The following is an 8,401-nucleotide window of genomic DNA, read 5'->3' as shown; positions in this document are numbered from 1 at the left end:
ATATTTCTGACAGATTGCTATTTATTCTTGCAGGAGAATAAACATGGCATACCAGCTCACTTTAAGGGAGCTGTGTCATAAACATTACTATCAGGTGGTCATTCTCAGCAGACAGATGTGTTGATAGATGTGTCCTCTTGTCTAGGAGAGGAGCTCGCTCAGTGACCCTGCTGCCACGAGGGCTCCTGAATACTGAGTCCTTACTGTAAGTCTGCGACACACACTTTTTCCAAGCAAAGGAATGTGTGTGTGATTTCATGACAAATGGTCCCCCAGACATCCTCTGTCTGTCTCTTTGTGAACGCTCTCCTGCTGTGCCTCCCTCTTTTTCAATCTCCTCAGAAGCAGGAAGAGGAAGCTGAGTGTTTGATTGTGTGTAGGAGCCAAACACTGATCAGAACTTCACCAGATTACCCCTCCTAATAACAAATTATGTCATGAGCATGGAAATATGTGACAAACGGCACAACTATGAGAAGTATGTGGAAATATACTCATGATGACACAGTGCTTTCTCTATAACGTTGCTTTTTAATGTCCTTTCTTCTGTTATATCGCACTACTCTCCGTCTTTCTGTGAAATCATCACTAACTTGTCAGTTGTATATTTTTCCTCAGGTCACGTTAAGGAATGCGAATGGAGAGCTGTGTCATCCAGCTTTGATGATTTAAGCCAAGGAGAGAGGAACACTGATTTATTTTTCCAGCTGAAGACCCCAGGAAGCTGGTCCTTTCTGGAGAACACTGACCCACACCAGAGCATGGACCTCTGCTCTGTCAAGACTGCACCAATCAGAACAGGCTACGCACTGGAAAACAAGTCATGGCCTTAAAGCTGCACTTGTCGATATTTTCATATTAACAATGGGTCAAATGAGGAATATCACAAGAATCACTGAACCCACAGAGAATTACCACAAGATCTGCAGTTCCCTCAGATGTACGGAGCTTTTTAGCCTCCATTGTTTTGGTTTTACAAACATTACTGTTTTGGGTCAGCCTCACTGCTTTCATGTGCCTTTTTTCCAGAAGACATTTTGACTTGTCATAGTAAGAAAAGCACGTTCCTAAAGACATTAACAATTTCTATCTTCCATTTAAGTGTCCCAGTGAGCCATGACAGTGTGACAGTGAGCCAGCACGCACAATACCAGGACCCTGAAACCAAAGCAGCTAAATTCAACCCTCATTTGATGCATTATTTACAACTGTGCATTTCCTACCGTCTTCTGTGAAAAATACACATCCACCTCTTTTTCAGCAGCAGGCAACTATTTTCACCCTCTAGGCTGCTCATCACTGGCTGGTGAACAGGAGTTGGTGGAAACCAAAACAGAGCTAAAAGGAAAGAGACTATTTGACAATATGAATACTAATGTTGCTGTTTGCAAGCCATACCAACTTTATATGGACATACTACGTGATGTCCAGCTTGTTGTGGATTTCTGCCTCTAAAGCCTTGAATATACTTCATAGCGGATGCGTACACTGACCGCTGCGGACACCACAGACGAGGGGTACTTCTGTTTGTACTACTTTCTGGAGCCAGCTTGGAGGACTCGTTCCACACATGAGCAGTAGATCGGTTGGTGACCTGGTAGCGTAGTGAGCGGTCACAATAATGGGAGGCATGCGGATGTCCGCACAGAGCCTGTGCGTACACCCTCTGATGCCGATTTTCACAACTCAGAAACAACTCAATATAAATGATAACATGTAAGTAATCAAAATACAAATGTAGAAAAAAGGATTTAATTACCTTTTTAAAACAACATAATACTTGCCATTAAAAGTAGTCTAAGATCTCTTTATGGATATTTTCATTTACTGCAGTTATTTTCACACAATATGAGACCTTTATTGCAGGTCTGAAAACCTTTACACCTACACATTTCTTCGTTATGTGTGTGGTGTCAGTATGAATCATTCCTGCAGCACCAGCTGAATGGACACCCTTGATGTCATTGAAAAGGGAAACCCTCGCCACTGTCTCAAGAAGCACAGATCAATTCACTCCACTGCCCACTGCGCTGCCTCACACACCCTTGGGTTTATGATAATACATGCTGCTGTACACGGTCACATACAAGAATATCAATTCTTAGCAGTACACATCGTATCCCAGACTCCGCTCTTTACATGAGTAGCTGCTCCCTGGTGTTTTGCCACAGCCTCAATGAAACTGTCAAGTTTTAACCTCCACCCCACATGCACATCCTACATGTCTTTAATAAGTAAAGCGGTTGTCTTGCCTGGAGGCATGTTTCTTCTTCACATGTGAGGTGTATATTTAGAACAGTGGTAACAGTGGGTGTTGCATGGGTGAATGTGAGGAGTTACTTTTAACACTGGACCGCAAAAACAACCACACATGCATGGGCTCAGATAACGCATGCACAACTTCACAGAGAATAATTTGCACACACAATAAAAGACAGTTTTGTTAAGGAGAGGGAGATACTCCCACCCCTCCCTGCATAGGAAACCCTAGTATGAAGACACAGCTCTGCATGATGCTGCAGCAATGTATTATTTAAACAAGGATTCTCCTTTTCACTCCATTTACACAGTTTTATGCTATTCCGAAGGCTTCAGAGCAAACAAATGCATCAAGCAGATGTTGTGTTTGCTAGCAGGAAAATCCCACCCACAGTGCAGGTTGAACACTTTGTACTTAGTGAAATGTATGCGTGGTATTACTGGAGCATTTGCATTGTTGCTTTTTTTTCCTTTGGTGAAGAAGGTGAGAGATCACAGCAGGGGAAGCCCTCCTCTCTCCACCTCATCAGCATGCATTCCTTAATCACTTGCACATATTCATTATTCAACTCCCACAGGCTATGAATTATTCAACACTCGGATTGCCACACGAAAACAGTGAGAAAGACACGAGGAATGCCTGTTTCCTGTCTTTACTCTTCCTCTCTCTCCTCGTCCTCCTCCTCCTCCTCCTCTTCCCTCTGGCTCAGTTTCCCTCTCTCATGCACCATTGTCACTCTGCCACACAGAGGACAAAGATGGGGAGAAATCATCTCCAATTGGTGTGCATGTTCTACCCTGAGGCTGGGTTTATGTTGTTCCATCATTGTTCCTCGAAACAAACCATGCTTTCAGTGACTCGGTTCGTAAAAGACAAAGCTGAATGAATTTCAAGCAGTATGTCACCTTTGAGTGCAAAGTTCATGTTAACAACAGAACAACAGAATGCGATATAGTGCTTTAAAATATCTGCAGTGCTTTGTTTCTAATATAAACAATTCCTCATTTAATCATTTGACTTAAATTAACCAGGGATGGCACAAAGCGATGAGTAGCAAATAGTAGAGCGCACCTGTATCCTGTCACTAAAAGTGACGAGGCACCAAAAGCCACAGAAAACGAGCTGACCTCTGCTCTGCCCTGCTCCCATGAAAGCTATTACGTTTCCCTCCACAGCCCCAGCAGCATGACCTGAGATGGCTATTATCAGGTTGCAGCAAAACAGTTAATCTTTAGCTGGTTTTGTCCCTTAGCTATACAGGTAGCTGTGAAAACAAGATTGTGAAAGAACTGGACATTGATTTTGATGAAGACTTTGAATCCATAACCCGGTTTCTCAGGGTCAGCTGCGATACAGCCACCATGCAGCTCATCTTCTCCACCCTCTTTGGACAGGGAGAAGGTCACGAATAGGAATTAAAAATCGATGAGCCTGTGAGCCTGTGAGCCTGTGCAGCTGCGGCTTTCTCATCTCACACAATGTAATGGTGTCAGTAGCTGCTGTCATACATCTGTGTTACTATGTCCACTGGGAGCAGCCTGCACCAGTCTGCTGTTCTTATGTCATCTGCAGAAAAAGGGATGAATTTTTTTCATTCACAACAGAGCAATTACATAACATAAACACTGGTTTCCGGTATGACTACCAGATCTGACAGACACCTTGACGGATGGCAACCCTCTTGGCAAGCTGAAAACCAGCTTTGCTCCTTGTTGTCCAAGCAGTGTAATCACAGAAATAATCAGTGTGTCACCTCCTCAAACTCAGCATTACTGCAGGAAAGTAGCCGTTAATAAAACGTGGAGGAGAGCGCAGATCTTTGCTGAGGTGGTGGCGGTTCTGCAGGCTCCTGATCACAGGCTGTGCTTTGGCAGTGTGAAACCTTGGCACAGAGGGAGGCGCAGCAGGACTTAAAGGATGACTTCCTACTCTGCCATGCGTGCGCCCACACAGCCAATCTGCCACTACTGCTATCTGACTGAGCCTCCCAGGACCCTTAATGCAGCTACACCCTTATTTGGGCTTCCTCCCTTTGCCCCACACTAAAATCTCTGGAGGGAGACAATGGTGCATGAGATAATAAAAAAACACAGCAAAAAACTTGAATATGCCTAGACAGCACAAATCAATTCTTTATGCAGAAAATGACACTATGAATATAATAAGCTGCAAACTTTCAGCAAATAATGTAACAACTGTTGGAAAATCACAGTGAATTTATTTACAATAATGTGCAACAGTGAGATCTTGCTGTAAATCTTGTGAGCAGGCAGGCAGTGTGAACTAGGCAGGTGGAGGAGATGCGGTGAAACACAGGAGTAGGCAGACAAACTCACCAAAAACCTGAGACACAAACAAAAACACAGTAAGGTGACAAGTCACGCAACAAGAGCTCAAACACTGGTCGAGATTGTGTTGACCATAGCGTGAGTCACCAGGTTCGCCTGAATTCACCTGAAGAATATATCAAGGATTCATGTCTCAGCCGGAAAAACTGGTGTCTCTATATTTGTCACGGTCCAAGAGCCAGATCGTGACACATGCATTTATCTTTGGTCGACTCGACTACTCTAACAGTCTTTACAGGTCTCCCTAAGAAATCGATCAGCAGCTGCTCAAGTCCTCACCAAGGCCAAAAAGGAGGATCACATCACTCCAGTTCTGATGTCTATACTTCCTGTCTGTCAAATAATTGATTTCAAAATGCATCTGTTGGTTTAGAAAGCACTGAAAGTTTATGGACAAAATACATTTCTGATGCTCTTCTATGTTTAGAACCATCTGAGGTCGTCTGAGTCCTGACTTGAAACTGAACATGGTGAAGCAGTGTTCAGTTTTTATGCTCCATATATCTGGAACAAACTCCCAGAAAACTTCAGGTCGGCTGTAAATTTCAGTTTTTTTAAATCAAGGCCGAAGACTTTTCATTTTGCTGCCACCTTTTCTTAAATCAAATTTAAGGCTTCTGATTTATATCTTACACTGCACTGGAACTTTTACTCTCTGGTTCTACCTTATTTTTATCTTCTATTTAACTACTTTAATAGTATATGAATGTCTTTTTATATTGCCCTATGTTGCTGTCATGTTTTATGTTAAGCACTTTCAATTGCCTTGCCTTGCCCAGAAAATATGTAAGGTATTGCTAACTAAGGGCTTTAATGGACAGACTTTGTGGAGGAAGAAAGCACACAGCGAGCAGTCTCAACGACTGGGTTCGCCTTGTAACACATGTCCGCTGGGCAAAAACTCGATTTTTGTCTGTTCCGACTGACATTGGTGAATAAGATATAAATCAAATTCATTTTAAGGATATCCTGTCAATCAGTAAATTTACAGGAATACACTGACACTCTGACGTTGGCTAAATCGTGGCCTAAAGAGTTCAGAAGCAAAGCCACATAACCCAGGGTCTTTATCAGATGTGCCACCAAGCAAAAATGTTTATCCAAGCAGAGTGGACACCAGCCGCACTACAATGGAACCAGTTCATTTTCAGCAGTCTGTTTCTGTAAATAACTGTGGATTACTATTATTAGACATGCTTTAAATAAATGGGCAACACATTATGCTAGACTACCTTAAACCACAAGGATGCCCCTCACAATAATAATTAAAATAAACTTAGAGCTGATGGGTCTAATCTGGAAGAGCCCGGTCACCGTAGATGTGTTATCATGACCATCACCAGATAAATGACTACTACTAAGATTTTGTAATTATGTTCTGATGTAGTTCATTAACAAAACTGAAGCCATCAGGGAAGAAATTGAACTAATATCTAATCTTGTTGTGGATGTTATCAGAGGATAACATGTCTGACTATTATACGTCTGAACAAAATGCAGATTTAGGATTTTTTTTAAATCATGATAATGTTGACACAGAATATGCAGTGCTGGTTGCATTTTGCACCTTGGCCAGAGTGCTATACTTTTATAGAGCTGTGCTTATTTTACTGACCAATCTGAGCAGGTCAGAACTTAGGCTTTCACCACTGATGTAGTTTTAACTACAGCAGTACTTGTATAAAGCAAAAATTCTGCCTTTGGGGAATTGTGTCCCCCTTTATTCTCTCTTTCTCGCCCCCTATATTTCTCACTCCCCCTTGCTTACTTATCAATAATGCATGAATGAACACCCTTTCAAAACTGTTTTCACTGCCGACGGCTTTTTATTTTTTGCCGACTAACAAATTTTTCATAAGAAAAAGTAAGAACATGTTTAAGAGCAGGTCAACAATGAAAATAACTTGCGCTTAAAAATGAAAGTGAGCTGGGATGAATGAAACAATGTTATGTTTAATTAGCTGCAGCAGAACCTAAAATAACTGATAATCTTTAGATTTTTTTTTTGCAATCTGGACTTTTGGAGCTGATTTTATTTTTGATTCACAGCTGGTTAACCACATAAATAAAGCAACATGATCCAATGATAATTCCTGTTTAATTAAACAACCAACAGTATACGTCCATATCTGTTAATGCTCCCACAATCACAAGCTGCCAAGTAAAATTCAAATGTAAGTGACAATATCTATGATTCTACAGACTGGAAAGGACAGAGAGGAGTTTTAGACAATAAAGCGGTCTGATGGATTGACATGTTGCCAAAAGCTTGCCCCATTGCGGTCTGATGTGGCCACGATGTGGTTTCACGGTCAAGGTTATGACTTCTTCTGTAACCCACAGCTCCTCCAAGAATTGCGAATGCTTTTATAGCTGAATGGGTCTGTCTCAGAGAGGCTGCAAAGATGTTATGTACATGGAACAGCACACACCATTTCTGAAATGAGTGAAAGTCAAATACACTTCATTTAGAACCTTTATTTATTCAGGGAAGCCTCTCTTTTGAAGGAAGGCCCTGATCACATTCAGCTGCCCAGTACAACCACAGCCTGGTCTGCTGGCCAATGGAGGTTATGGGCCTTGCTCAAGGGCACCTCAGTGGTGGCAAGCACTGCTTGGTTTACTTTCCACACCCAGATTTTCAGGGATTGAACCGGCGACCTCCCAGTCACAAGCTCTAACCTTTGGGCCAACACTGCCCCCCATTTCTTAACAGTCTGTAAGTCCCTGAGGTTTGGTTTGAGGTAGAAGGACAAGAATCATAACAGATTGTGGTAGTAAGTTTGAATGCTTTTTGAAATTTACATTAGATTTTGGCCAGAGGGATCTGCAATCCAGGGATAGATTATGTTGAACAAAACATCACTGACATGGGGTGGGAACAACAGGAATCGCTCCAAAAATAGCTTAAAAGTACTTTTATTTTAAAACATCCCAAATTAATTGGTGGGAAAATGACTTGGGACAGACTTCACACAGGAAATTAACACTGAACTCACCATTAACCTTACATTAATTTCAGGCAGATGGCAGCGTAATGGATTGTTTGGATGAGTATGTCAATCTGTGAAGCAGTTCATCACAAACCTGCCTATTTTATGCTTTAGATGCACAGTAAATTACATTTGTTTGTGCCATACAGCCTAACTTTAACGAGAAAAATTCCGACGTTAAATTCAGTTGTTTTGATTAGCTCACTGTCTTGAGATTAAAGTGCTCTAACTTCAGTATGTCACTTGTTCAATGAGAAAAATCTTGATTTAATGGGAAAGCATGCTCCCCTAGAATGAATCAGAACAAAATGTTTTGGAAGGGAACCAGGGGATAAAGAAGTAAAGAGAAAAGAAAATACAGAGAAAGTACTGTGCTTATTGATGCACAAGAGTCTGTAGAGTCAGCCCCTCTGGAATGAATAAGTTAAAAGTAAAAAATAAAGTGTGTATATATATATGAACACCTATGGGAGATTTTTGCTCAAATAGTGCCTCAGCTGCCATTGACTTGCCATGGCAATTGTCACTGTTTGTGGCATCTGCTAGTGAGATGGAGAGTTTATATTTTATGAATGTTAACAGTTGTCAGTGTTGTATTAAACTTGCTATAGGTAGCTCGCAGACATCCAGTCTACTCTACATGGACAGAAAACTAACCGTTAAAACCATATTACAAATTACATGTTTGCAAACTACAGTATGTAAATACAATATGTGATTTTGCACGAATCAAAGTTCTATATACTTCTTTATGTTTAATGTATACTTTATTTCTTTTTTTGATATAAAGATTTAAGAAG

General features: G+C 41.3%; 1 long non-coding RNA gene across 1 annotated transcript; it reads left to right on the top strand.

Annotated features, from left to right (window-relative positions):
- The first annotated feature begins 342 nt into the window (after positions 1 to 342).
- On the top strand, positions 343 to 1,560 carry LOC123963702. Its single transcript, XR_006823245.1, has 3 exons — positions 343 to 478; positions 619 to 940; positions 1,103 to 1,560. It is a non-coding gene; the product is annotated as an uncharacterized LOC123963702 (long non-coding RNA).
- Positions 1,561 to 8,401: the final 6,841 nt, after the last annotated feature.

The sequence above is a fragment of the Micropterus dolomieu genome, linkage group LG23 (assembly GCF_021292245.1).
Source record: "Micropterus dolomieu isolate WLL.071019.BEF.003 ecotype Adirondacks linkage group LG23, ASM2129224v1, whole genome shotgun sequence".
Taxonomy (NCBI): domain Eukaryota; kingdom Metazoa; phylum Chordata; class Actinopteri; order Centrarchiformes; family Centrarchidae; genus Micropterus; species Micropterus dolomieu.
Note: the sequence above shows the minus strand (reverse complement) of the source record. Positions and strands in the feature narration are given on the sequence as shown.